This window comes from Ictalurus punctatus, chromosome 23 (genome assembly GCF_001660625.3).
Source record: "Ictalurus punctatus breed USDA103 chromosome 23, Coco_2.0, whole genome shotgun sequence".
Taxonomy (NCBI): Eukaryota; Metazoa; Chordata; class Actinopteri; order Siluriformes; family Ictaluridae; genus Ictalurus; species Ictalurus punctatus.
The window spans coordinates 15,617,737-15,631,628 of record NC_030438.2 but is presented as its reverse complement, the minus strand read 5'-3'; the positions used below and the strand labels follow the sequence as shown (position 1 = coordinate 15,631,628).

Genomic DNA, 13,892 nt, shown 5'->3' with positions numbered 1-13,892 from the left:
ACCCTAGGAAAGAGCTAGTGGTTGACGAAAAATGGCATTTTAAGGTTGTAGGGGTGTCCAGTGAGTTGGACTAGAGGTAACTTCGCTGTTATTTGCATATGATGTTCTCTTGGCACCATCTAAAATGAACCTCTGACAGGTCCTTGAATGTTTTGCTGCAGAATGTGAAGTGGCTGGGTTGTCCGAGGCCACGGTTCTCTCCTAGACAAGAGTACGGTGCTCCCTTCAGGTGGGGGGATAACCCTTGATGACCTTGCCTCTGGTGGAGGAGATTAAAAAACATTCAAACAATGGAAAAACAGTGAGTTTGGCAAACAGATCAGGACAGCCATCTGTGCTGCCCTCACAGAATCACTGTGTCACAGTAAACATATTGACAAATGATTGAAACATATAATGCATTGGTGAGGCCAAAGGGCATCATCAATTGTGTATAATGTCTAGATTGGTGAAGAAAGATGAACTAGTTCAAAGACAGTGAGTCATTGTGACAGACTTGCTCAGCACACAGATCCTCCTGCAAACCCCAGCAATAACTGGTCATTAAGACAGACTTATTCTAACCACTACTTGCTACTAAAGTACCAAAGGAAAGCTCAAATCTTGCAGCTGATTCATTGTACAGCTGCGGAATCTGATCAAACACCCACGTCTCCAATCCTTGATTTTCCACACAGCCACAAGCAACAAATATGACATAACTACAGTGAAGACAAACTGGAATTTAAGGTGTGAAAGCAAACTGCAAACAGGAAGACATAACACGGACACAACCTAAACAGGTGTACATGCACAATGTAAATGATATGCTAACAAGAGCCAAGTAAAACATGCACAGGCAGTGAATGTAGAGCAAGATGTGGCTAACAGACCAAACAAAAACATGAGAACATGGCTTTAGTATTGTGGGGAGGTGGAGCTTGATACCTTAGATGTGCATGTTACAAATACCACATTGGACCTTTTAAAGAAATCTTTGATAAAATAAACAAGAAGTTACACAGTATAACATGTGTGGCATCCATGAGAACCTCCAGATAAGATGCTAAAACGACCATGATGTATCCCAAATGTGTCACAAAATGGTATCAAACAAAATGGTCAAGTTAAACATGTGTTTAAAAGTATGGATATAATGATACATTGTGTACTTGGCAAGCTCTCACCATCATCAAGGTTGAACAGGTTGTGATTACATCAAAGGCTTTTTTAGAGTAAATGGAAATTCCTGCTGCGGAGGGGTTGTGTCGAATTACAGGCGATTGAGTGCAAGCAGAAACATCCCAACGCTATCAGCTGCATGAGTCTGTGCCCTTGCCAAGCACTTGAGCTGTAACTGAAACTTTGGTCTAGAGCAGATGACAAGTGCAATATGCAGTATCTTCATAAAATGATGGATGAAGCAATGCAGATAGACTCTACTTAATAGGTTATGCTCTGTTAGTCACGGAGGGGGAGAAAAAAAATTCCAGAAAAATTGCAAGGCATTTTTAATAAATCTCAGAGGTGTATTTAATAATTTAGGTATAAGTATCATTTATGGCATTTTGCATATTTAGGACTTGATGATGACATCAGTAATGCAAGTAATTATTAACTAATTAATAAAAGTATTACGTCCAGGAAACTACTAGAATGTTTTAATACAATGCATCAATACTATATATTTTTTTTCCATAGAGTATTTGCTCTTTACAAGAATGTGATAGCATATTTCAAGGAATGTACCATACTTTATTATGGAAATACTGCTTTTTGGATCACAATAAAACAACATTAGTAAACTTGATAAAACTGGCCACACCTCAACTTTCCACACTGACGGATAGGGGTGTGTAGTACAATCCAGAGAAAGCTCTACTTATAAAGTCATGCTCTCTCTCAGCGTTGGAATTGGACAAGATGTCATGCACCAAATATTAAAGCTTTTACAATAAATGTAACAAAAGTAAGGACTCTGTAAACTAGAAAATAACCTAAATAACCTGGATGACCAAAATCTAACCAGAATTAGGAGGCATGTCTACCTGCCAGTCAGTTTAAAAGGCTTTGCTATTTGAACTAGCATTCTGCCATGCTAATCTACGTAGCATACATGAGTTGTGAGGGGTCATGGCTTCAAAATTCTGCGTATGACTGTATTTCGAATCCGATTCCCACCTGCTGCTGAAGTAATTCTGGCCTATCCTGCCCTCCTGCAGTTATTATCATTTAACTTTAGCTTGAACAATCATTTAACTTATTCTATTTGTCAAAAATATAATCAAAATAGACATTTTAAACCACCATGACCTTGACCAGGATATAGCAGTTACTGGTGATGAAGAAACATGTATTACTTTGGCCTGTGAGATTCATATCTGACCGTGTGTGCCCATCTAGAAACCCCAGTTTTTTTGGTTGGTCCTGTGGGATCCCAGTCCTGATAAACACCTCTATCACTTAAAGTGATTGCATTTGTTTGAATTTCAAAACAAGCTGAGACAGCAGAGATTTAATAAATCTTCACCAGCAGGGGAGCGCTGACTTAAAATATTGATGGGTTTCAATCACACATTGTACACATCGCATATACAATGAAAGGTGTTTTCAAGTAGTCTTATAAAGATTTTATTACACATATGACACATCTCTCAGAATCTCAGTTACCTCTTTTTTCCCATTGGACTTAATCTGTGGTGCTCTTGAAGACTCACTTGAGCCAGTGTAATGGAAGTTAATTCTGCCATCGCCTCATGTGAGCTGTAAGCATGCGGTGACACTGTAACTTTATCCGTTCGGCTGAACAGTTTTATCATAGTATGACATCAATATGATACTGTAATCCAGTTTCATTTACGTCAGAGAAACAGTGAAATGTCCTGCTCCTCTACTTCGCTCAAGCTGGGCAACATTTTTACAATAATAAAAGCACATGTTATTAATTTAAATAGCAACAAATTTCTCATTTCAGGGCACTAATTATGCTGTGTTCTCAGAGTCTTTACAAATCAATATGTGCAATAATTTAATATCGTCTAAAATATATTTAACTATCTTTATCCGGTCGATCCTGAGCTCAGGTTAAGGTCTATGTGCAGGATCACGTGTTCTAAAAGTCCATGTGCATTGACTCTGGATTCTCTGGTTTCCTCCCACCTCCTAATAACATGCCAGTACTTGGATTGGCACTGATCTATGGTGTATTCCCACCTCATGTCCAGTTTTCCCAGTATAGGCTCCAGATCCACTATGATCCCTCACCAGCTGAAGCTGAAGATGGATGAATGAATGAATGAATGAATGAATTAATATGGTCTTTTTTTGTCTTCCTTCATGTATTAATCACATGAAAATATGCTTTCATTTGACAGGTTTAATGAGATTCACTTAATTAGAGCGAATGTTTACATCGTTGACAGAATCCTGCAGCGTCAACAGTACAGGTCATATAGTTCCCCAAAAGCTGAGTAATCGTAATTGGTAGAGGGAGCTGTCAATGTGAAGCTTGCTCTAAAAAATTTTATTTCAATCTTTGTGCTGTGATGCTTTTAGGGAAGCTTTTAGTGCAAATCATGTTGACTCTGTACAACGTACTGTACCTAAACAGTGAAACTGTTGCCACAGAGAAATATGACCCGGCTAGGTGTTTTCAGCATGACAATTTCAAAATCCCAAAACGATGCTCTGAATGCTGTAGAGAACATTTCTAATGTATTTTTCCTCTGATAACGTTATAAATAGCTTTCCAGAATGAAATGTCTGAAGCCCAACACCCGACCTAATATCTGAGTAGCAAAACGGATATCAGCTGTAATCCTTCAAGGTCACTTAGGCCCACAGGGGATCTCTGTCTGTCTTTCTCTCTCCTCTCTCTCTTTCTCTCTCTCTCGCCACACACACACACACACACACACACACACACACACACACACACAAACATGCTCTCGCCCCCTCTCTCTCTCTCTCTCACACACACCCACATACACTCTTACTTCTGTCTCTCTGATCTACTTCTGTTTCCACTTAATCATAGTTTTTCAGTGCAATGTATGGCAAAACCAAGACAACAGAGGAAGAGCTGGATTTCCTGAAATGTAATGCCGTGATATAAACAATCACTCTATAACGATAACAAAAGCAACAAATAAGCCATACTAAATGAGCCTTCTTAGTTCTGAGAATAATATACGGTGCATCACGATACACATCAAACAAAGGTGATGACCGAGACCATTTTCTATGCAACTGTGAAGAACAAATTTTTTTTTGGTGAGTTTCTATTTTAATATAGTGGATAGGAGTTTGAACATGTCTCAAGATAAATGATGCTGTAGAAAGCAAGATTAATTGAGAAACAGAATGGTTTAGGTGCATGTCACTCATCGGTTCTACTGAGACATTTGGAAGTGTGGTGTTTCTGGACACAAACTCACAGAGTTCAATTGACTCTTATAGCATAAATTTATTGTACTGACTGTAGCCCGGCTGCTGCAGAGTTTTGTCAGCTTCCCTCTATACCATCTATGGAAAAAGACTGCCAGATTTGAGTTGGTGGACTGTATATCAACGCAGTATTACCACTGAGTTGTTTAAAAAAAACCACACTAATGCAGCTGTGCCTGATACACTCACACTTAACCCCAAAACTAGTACCATTACCATGTTTATGTCACTGCTGTAAGATTGGTTTCCATACCATCTGGCTGTTATAGTGGTCCAGTTCCATTCATGTACAGAGTAGAGGAGGCTGGCGAATAGCAACACGCTGGCAAGAGGTGTAGTAATTATATACCTTCATCAGTGACTTGATAAAGTGACCACTGAGTGTAGTAGTAGTAATAGTAGTAGTAGTACTGGTATTCATTCATTCATTTTCAGTAACTGCTTCATTCTGTTCAGGGTTGGGGTGGATCTAGAGCCTATCCTGGGAATACGCCCTGGATCTGACTTTTATGATTATTATTGTTGTTGTAATGATGTGACGATAGTGAGTAGGCACCCTGTTGTTATTCTACCTTTGTCTCTTCTTTGTCTTCTTTTGGCTAGGGTGTCTATCCCATAGAACCGTCTGGTAAAAATTTGGCACACTGATCGGGGAGAGTCTAAGAAACATTCGAACCAAATTTGGGCCAAGTGCTGCCAACATGTCTAGTGCCACCATCGGGTCAATATTGGGCCTAATTTGGAAGTACGTTTATTGTCATAACTTTTTAACCATGCGTGCAAAGTTTAAAAGCCAGGTATCCCTGGATTCCCTGGGTGGAGACAGGTTTAAAGCACCCTATGATGTGAATTTCCACCTAATTAGCCTTTGTGCTTAATTCACAGTTCTTTTTTCCTGTAATTCCCTGGAGTATGCTAAAGTGAATACACACCAACATCGGAAATTCAAGTGTGACCCTTGTCGACCATCTTGGATTTTGTCAAAAATGTTTTTTTTTCACTACTCTTCCTACAAATTATGTCCAATCAACAACACATTTGGCATACATCAGCTTCAGACCAACTTGGACCAAAGTCATCAAAAGAATGTTGATATTCCAAACGGTTTGCTCGTAATGTGCCAACAAATCTGATGGTGAAGCCACCAAACAGGAAGTGAGGCTATTGACCTTGAACAACGACCTTGCACACTGACACAAATCTTGGTAGGCAGCTTTAGAACCATGCCCTGAGGCTATGCAACAAATTTCATGATAGCGCCACTTACTGGTCAAAAGTTACAATAATGTGCCGAAAATGATTCCATCTACTGTATGTGGCATTTTTGCTACTCCTCCAAACTTCATCTTCACTAAATTTGTCTCATTTCATCTTGAGACCTGTCTAAACTTGCACAAAGTGGGGAAAAAGGCCCAAGTCAGAGCAATAACAATAATGACCACAGGTCATAGTAGCAATAGACAACACCCCAGGTCACAGTAGTAGTGGCAGCAGCAGCAGCAATGCCACCCTGCTACCCATTTGTTCATCTAGACTTTTCCTCCTGCAGTCAGTGAATTCCACCACTGTCCGTGATCAAAACATACACATCATGAGTGAAACTACAAATCAAACTTTTGAATCCCTTTTCCTAAAGTTATGGCTCAGCTTTCCTGTGATTGCTTAGGCAACAATTGTAGCACGTCTGTGAATGTACTACTCACTGAGTCTGGGTGCTTGGGCCCCGAAAATGCTGCTTGCATCTTCTATTATTATTATTATTATTATTATTATTATTATTGTTGTTGTTGTTGTTGTTAATACTAATAATAACAACAATAATAATATTAATACTAACAATACTACTACTACTACTACTAATAAAACACACTATATGACCAAAAGTGCGTGGACACCTGACCATCACACCCATATATATTTTTTCCGATGTCCCATTCCAGATTTTGGAGAGTGGCTGTTGGGATTTTCCCATTCAGACACAAAAACATTCGTGAGCTCAGTCACTAATGTTGCATGAGGAGGCCTGGGATACACCTGTGTTCCAGTTCACCCCAAAGGTGTTCAGTAGGGTTGAGGTCAGGGCTCTGTGCAGGACATTCGAGTCCTTCCACTCCAACCTTGGAAAATCATATCTTCATGGAGCTCACTTTGTGCACAGGGGCTTTGTGCACAGGGGCTTTGCCGGAGCAGGCTTTGGCCTCTTAGTTCCAGTGAAGGTAAATTGTAACGCTACAGCATACGAAGACATTCTGTACAATTGTGTGCTTCAAACTTGGTGGCTACAGATTGGGGAAGAACCACACATGGGTGTGATGGTTAGGAGTCCCTATACATTTGTCCATATAGTGTACTAATATTGCTATTATAATAATAATAATAATAATAATTATTATTATTATTATTATTTCGCTAACCTATTGCATCACATTAAGGGATATCATGAGGGCAGTGAATCTCCACTAGGCTATATGATTTTTTTTTTTTTAATGCATGCTGGCTACACTTCACAGCAAACATCAGAAAAAAGTATCTCAGTCAGCTGTTGAGCTACATGAATAATCCTCAGGCTGTTTAATCTGCTCGGGGGAGGAGGAGAAGCCGGAAGTGGTGCGCGAGCAGATCCGTGAAGACGCAGCACACCTTTCGGCATCGGAGCAGAGAAGAGTCGCTCACAGGACCGGGAAGGAAGGAAACGACAGGACAGACTGGACCTGCTCGAAACTGAAGTGAGTACGCGCGAGGAACCGACATGTCACCTCGTATGATGTGTGTGTTTGTGTGTTCGTGTGTGTGTGTGTGTGTGTGTGCGCGCGGGCGCGCGCGCGTGCGTTCTGTACTGGAAATCACTGTGCAGGTTCAGAGGAGTCCTCTGTCCTTCTTCATGATCTTTATTGTTGTCATCATGATTAAGGCTATTTCGGGTCGTCGTGCTCAGACTGCAGTATCTTATGTAATAATCCGGGGACAACGTTTCACGCGCGAGACTGCGTGCGTGTGTACCGACATGCGAGCGCTCCAATGGCTGATTCATGTTGCCTAGAATTAATGTTCTCATGCACAGCCATTATGCGATATGAGCGATATTAGTCGTATTAATCGCCCCCCCCCCTTAAATGCATATAGTGTCATTCTTTTTTTATACAACAGAACTGTAAAGACATTAAGATTTTCAACAGACATGTATAGACATCTCAGAAAAAAGGGTACTAAACTGTACTTTTCCTTGTTGCTGGAGTGGTACCCTCAAGAGTACATCGTGTGTGTCTTTAGTATGTATATCGCACCTATATTTTAGAAAGGTGCATTTAAAGATTTGTCCTAAAAACAAATTATAGTCCAGTTATTTTTTAAAGGTACACTATATTAACAAAGGATGTACTCGATGGTACAACACTAGCAGCAAGGAAAAGTACAGTTTAGCAATAATTTATCTGAGAATGTAGATTAGGGTCTAGATGAGGGTGATAATAATATATAAACAGGTCCCTTTGTCAAGGAAAACTCTAAAGAAAATATTCAAGAATCTATAATTATAAAAGAATAATTATAATAATGATCTATAGTTATATAAATAATAATAATTATCTATATATAAATTATTGAATAATTATCTATAACTATAAAAGAAATAGTCACCATTACTTATTTATTTATGTATGTATTTATTTATTTATTTATTCGTTCATTTATTTATTATTTATTTATTTTATTATTATTATTATTTTTAGCATGGGTTAAACTGGGATGTACAGGCCCCTCCGAAAGTACTGAAACAACAAGGCCAGTTCTTTTGTTTTTGCTGTACAGTACATTGAAGACATTTGGGTTTCAGATCAAAAGATGAATCTGAGACGATAGATCAGAATTTCAGCTTTTATTTCCTGATATGTAAATCTATGATTTGTTAAACAACTTAAAACATGGCACCTTTGGTGGCCGACCACCTGATTTTTAGGTGAGCAGATGGAACAGATAGTCTTAAAGCAAATCACACCTCATATTTGGTTGCTTATCTCTTTTTTTGCAACGACTGCATCAAACCTGTGACTCACGGACATCACCAAACTGTTGCTGTGTTCTTTTGTGATTCTTTTCCAGGCATATTTTACAGCTTCTTTCAGTTATTGTTTGTATTGGGCTGTTTCTCTCTTCAATCTCCTCTACAGGAGGTGAAATGTTGCTCAGTCGGGTTAAGCTCTGGTGATTGACTTGGCCAGTCTAACACCTTCCACTTTTCCCCCCTGATAAAGTCCTTCGTTGAGTTGCCAGTGTGTTTTGGATCATTGTCTTGCTGCATAATGAAGTTCCTCCGAATTAATTTGGATGCATTTCTCTGTAAATTGTCAGACAGAATGTTCCTGTAAACTTCTGAATTCATTCTGCTGCTACCATCATGAGTTACATCATCAATAAAGATAAGTGAGCCTGTTCCAGAAGCAGCCTTGCAAGCCATTCCCAAGCCATGACACTACCTCCACCATGTTTCACAGATGAGCTTGTATGTTTTGAATCATATGCAGATCCTTTCTTTCTCCACAAATTGGTCTTTCCATCACTTTGGTAGAGGTCAACCTCGTTTCCAGAACTTTTTGTGGCTCATCTCTGTGTTTCTTTGCGAGTTACAATCTGGCTTACCAATTCTTACTGCTGATGAGTGCTTTGTATCTTGTGGTATGGCCTCTATATTTCTGCTCTTCGAACGGTGGATTGTGATACCTTCACCCTTGCCCTGTGGAGGTTGTTGGTGATGCAACTGACTGTCCTTTTTTGGGGTTTTCTTCACAGTTCTCACAATGTTTTTGCCATAAGCTGTTTTTTGCTGTTTTCCGTGGCTGACCCATTCAGTGTCTGTTGCTCAGTACACCCGTGGTTTCTTTCTTTTTCACGACATTCCAAATTGTTGTATTGGCTATGCCCAATGCTTGTACAATGCCTCTGATTGATTTTCCTTCATTTCTCAGCTTCAAAATGGTTTGCTTTTCTCCCATAGAAAACTCCCATCGTCTTCATGTTGGTTTATCCTTTTTAACATCAAACACAGGTGGAACCCAGGGCTGAAACCAAGAGTAGACATTAAGAGCTGTTTATTGTTTAAACAGTCAGTCTAACAGGACACACCCGGGTAACAAGAAACATGTCATATTTCCCTATATTTTTGCTTGCCTACAAATTTGGTGGTCTGATACAAAATATGCAGTGTTCTGTGGCGTTAACACATCTACATGTAAATACCAGGAAATAAAAGCTGAAATTCTAAACGCTCTTCTCATATTCATCTTTTTTTCTCAAACCCAAATGTCTTCAGTGTACAGCGAAAACAATTGAATTTTTGGAGGGGATTGTATAAATAGTTCATAGAGTAAATCTACATGCACCTTTTTTAGGAAAAATAATTGGACATACTCAGGGTACAGTTGAATTTGTATTATCTTGAATTTCCCCTTGGGGATCAGTAAAGTATTTATCTGTCTATCTATGTACCCTTGAGTGCCTAGAAATGTGCTATATAAATCTAAGGAATTATTATTTTATTAATTATTATTGCTTGGAGTGCTCAAAATTGATCTAATAAAAAAAAAAAAGATAAATACTAATAATCAAATTGTTTATATGTCTCTTTCTGACCTAAGGGCTTTAACTACAGTTTGGGAGCCTAACCTTAATGTTTTTCTTATTCTTTGTTTGTCAGTTTTCCCCTCAAAATGATAAAATATCTTGTTATTTTTTACTGCCGAAGATACTCACTTATAAGGAAAGAACCCTTAAGACTTCTTAGTTTGTCCTTAACTCAGCCGTTAAAGGCTCTTTGTATATCAATTACTTGATATGTTTACAGCTTGTGTCATGCGCTTAAATACTACACCCTCGTCACACGTTCAGTAAACAGACCTATAGGCACTGCCAGTGTCATGTTGGCAAAACATTTCTGTGTGACATTGTGCTTACATGAAAACACTAATGGTAACTTTTCTAAGTGCCATTTTATTCTTTTATTACTAGGTTAGATGGCGAAACCAGAGATATCAGTGTGTTGTAGCGCCAAGGACATTAACCAGAATGTTGTAAATGTAAAAAAACAAAAAACAAACCCTATTCGGTTGTAAGTGCTTGCTTGAATGTGTGCCTGATAATTAATCCTTGTTGCAGAGATGCTGTAAATATAGGGCACTTATGTTGGCCACATTGACTGTGATTGTGTCTGTGTATAAATCTGTGTAGTGCATCTATTCCACACATTATGAGTAACTCATATATATACAATATCTAAATTATCGGTTGTCAATATACTGTACATATTCAGCTGTCACTTGCATTGTTAGCTCTGTATAAGCTCTGTATAAGAACGATATTATAAGCAGCTTGTTCTCTTAATAGGTTTCTTCCTTTGTTTCATCATGGCTAAGTCCTTATATAACCCAGATTTATTCTATATCATGGCATTATGTTATTATCGCTGCTACCTGTTTAGATGGTGTGGCTGGGAGACAGTGAACAGGCACAAGGCTCCAAACACCACCTTCGTTACTGTTCTAGATACACAGCATTTACTTAGTTACCGTCAACACTTGAACATGACGTCTTTCTCATCTCTGATCCTTTTGTTCTTTTAAAGGAATAATCTTTTTAAAAATTATTTATTTAAACTTCTTTCATTGATATTTTGGCCTATTTTCACATTGGTTAAGAGTTTCCTATATTACAGACCAGTTTTTTTCAGTAATTAGCCGAGCTGAGACTCTGCAGAAACTGTGTCGTATGGCTACGTGGAACTTTCTGGAACTTTGAGTCCAACGTTTGCTGTCTCCACTAATTGTACGAGGGATTTCTCATTAATGTGACATTGAATATCGCTGGACATTAATATGACATTTTTCTCTGGAAAGTAAATGAGAAAAGACTCTCTTGTTCTTTTGGTTTTAGGAGCTAATATCGAAATACTTTATCTTTGAGTGTATTTACACCAGTGGTGTAGTCTTAAAAAAAAAAGAAGTGTTTTACTATTACCCAGGCCCTCCGTGTTAATATTTAACTACCAATTACTTGTTAATCAGTTGGGGGGACAAGATAAGCCCATAAAGGAAAAAATGGCAAAAAAAGAAGAGCAAACCTTAATTTAAATGTAGAGTAAAATTAATGAAGGGCATTACAAAACATCTGTGAAGGGGATACAGAGAAAACACAGTGCTAAAACGGCCGTCAGAGGATTCCAACTCGTGAGCCTTTCAAGAGGAGGACTATTAAATGGAAGTGCTTTTTCAATTCATCGCCTGTCATATAATTACTTTTGTAAAACCAGTACTAAAAGTTGCGATAGATATATAAATAAATCACGATGCACACAATATCATAAATGGATGGTGATTAAAGCAGCGAAAGATAAAGAGTGAATTCGCGAGTTCAGTGTCTGTTTCTCGAGCAGGGACAGGAGAGAGTAGAATCATTCCTGGTACTATATACTGGTGAACACTGAGAACACTTCAAGCCCACTTCAAGCACTTTTAATCATTTTACCTGACTGCTTCAGCAGGACAGTGTCTTCAGTCGATGACAGCAGTGACAGCGGTTGTCTGCGGTTGTCAGGAACAGGGAAGGGTGGAATTCAAATAAAAATACACCAATTACAAAGAAAACGTGAATTTCACAACAAAAAAATTACCAAAAAAAAGTGCTACAATTAAAGGGGAAGCTAGCAGAAAGGTAGATTAGGGACTTCTGAAGCAGCAAAACAAGTTGGTTATGCTAATATTGATCCTTTGAAATTGTTATACACAAACAGCCCTGGGGGAAAAGCAAGCATACGGTGTATACCTGTGTATGGCCCTGACTACACTCCTAACTGCTAACTTCTCACATAGCAAAAATACACCAACAACCAACAAATTAGCACTGGAATCGCTTAACACATCACAAATATTATGATATAAACATCATTTATTTGTTTCAGGGTGGAGTTTTCTTCATGACTTTGACAGTGACCTGCGTTATGCAACTTCCAGTTCTACATTTTCGCCCATTTTAAATATTGTCTGTTTAACTTCCTTCACTTGACAAAATTACACCCTCTGTATTAGGTAGTAATACTCTGTAAAAGTTCAGTCAGTTCCTCTTTCATATCAGAAGTATGAGTATGTGTTTCTTATAATGTTTGCCTAATATTCTTTCTGTGCTGACCATTATTGTGCAAACAGCATTTTCTTGGTGCTCACTTTCTTTCTTAGAAACTACCCATGTTTTGTTTTTGTTTTTTTTTAAGAAAAAGTGGCAAAACAGCCATATGATGGTCACGAGGGAGGTCTGGCCTGCTTTCTGTGTGGGCCACATATATTTGTTTCTACAACAACACCACCTGATTTCAGCATTTAGTTCGTTAGATAAGAAGGAAATCTGGTGCTGGAGCCAGATGGAACGAAGAAGCTGAGGTCTTTAACGACATCATTAAATCCCTGTTTAAGCCCCTTAAAATCCTAGAAGTCCTCAGATCTGGACTTACATTCTTCACTCTCGTAAATACACACATTACCTATTCATTTCATTCTAGTTACTGAGTAATACACTTTAAGATGGATAATACGTATGCTAATAATTGATGCTAATAATTTTATTAGGTCAAATAAAAGAATATATGGTTTTTAAGTGTCATAAAAAGTTTACATATGATACATAGTATACTTACTATATTGCTCTCTCTCTCTCTCTCTCTCTCTCTCTCTCTCTCTCTCTATATATATATATATATATATATACATACACACACACACACACACACACACACATATATATATATATATATATATATATATATATATATATATATATATATATGTATATATATATATGTATATGTATGTATTTTTTGAAATCACTTCACTATGCTTGTCTTCTTCTTATGTTCTTATGTCTTTCCTGTTACAATGTCTGAGTCATAGTCAGAGGGACAAATTTAATGACTCACTTATTCCAGTTGATCATTTTCAGCCCAGTACCGATATCAGACCTCTAACTACTGACTGATACGTGAAACAGATCTGATACTGACATCCTGAGCTGGTTTGTTCTGTTTTTTAAGTGGTGCAATATGCCACAGAAATGATTACAAAATGCTTTGGGCAAATTGTGTTCTAGCATCATGTGCAAGATCTGTGTTCTCGGTTTCTTGTCAATCAACAGCACACGTTTTTCTTGCATGAAATTTGATTATACTGATTCAGCGGGTTTTGGCCAATATTGGTTTGATGGCAATATTGCATCCAAGCAAAATTTCTTATGTACTTTTCCATATCTAGTCCAATTACAATGGTGTTTAATAGGATAAAGTATTTTAACAATCTCAAACGTAAGGGATAACGGTCAGACTTCAATATTAGTTCCTAAAAACAAAAGACAAGAGCTTCTTTTCTCATTCACAAAAGGTTGAGTCAAAGTCACATGTAGGCTGAGTTATGACAGAGCTAATTGAGGATCTATAA

General features: G+C 38.1%; 1 protein-coding gene across 2 annotated transcripts in view; it reads left to right on the top strand.

The window, feature by feature from the left end:
* Window positions 1–6,994: 6,994 nt before the first annotated feature.
* Window positions 6,995–13,892, top strand: part of rnf144b (ring finger protein 144B) — a 19,402-nt gene continuing 12,504 nt past the window's right edge. For both annotated transcript variants that reach the window (XR_001810284.3, XM_017453182.3), the window contains exon 1: window positions 6,995–7,151. The gene's annotated coding sequence lies outside the window, so the exon portion shown is untranslated. The remainder of the gene's footprint in view (window positions 7,152–13,892) is intronic.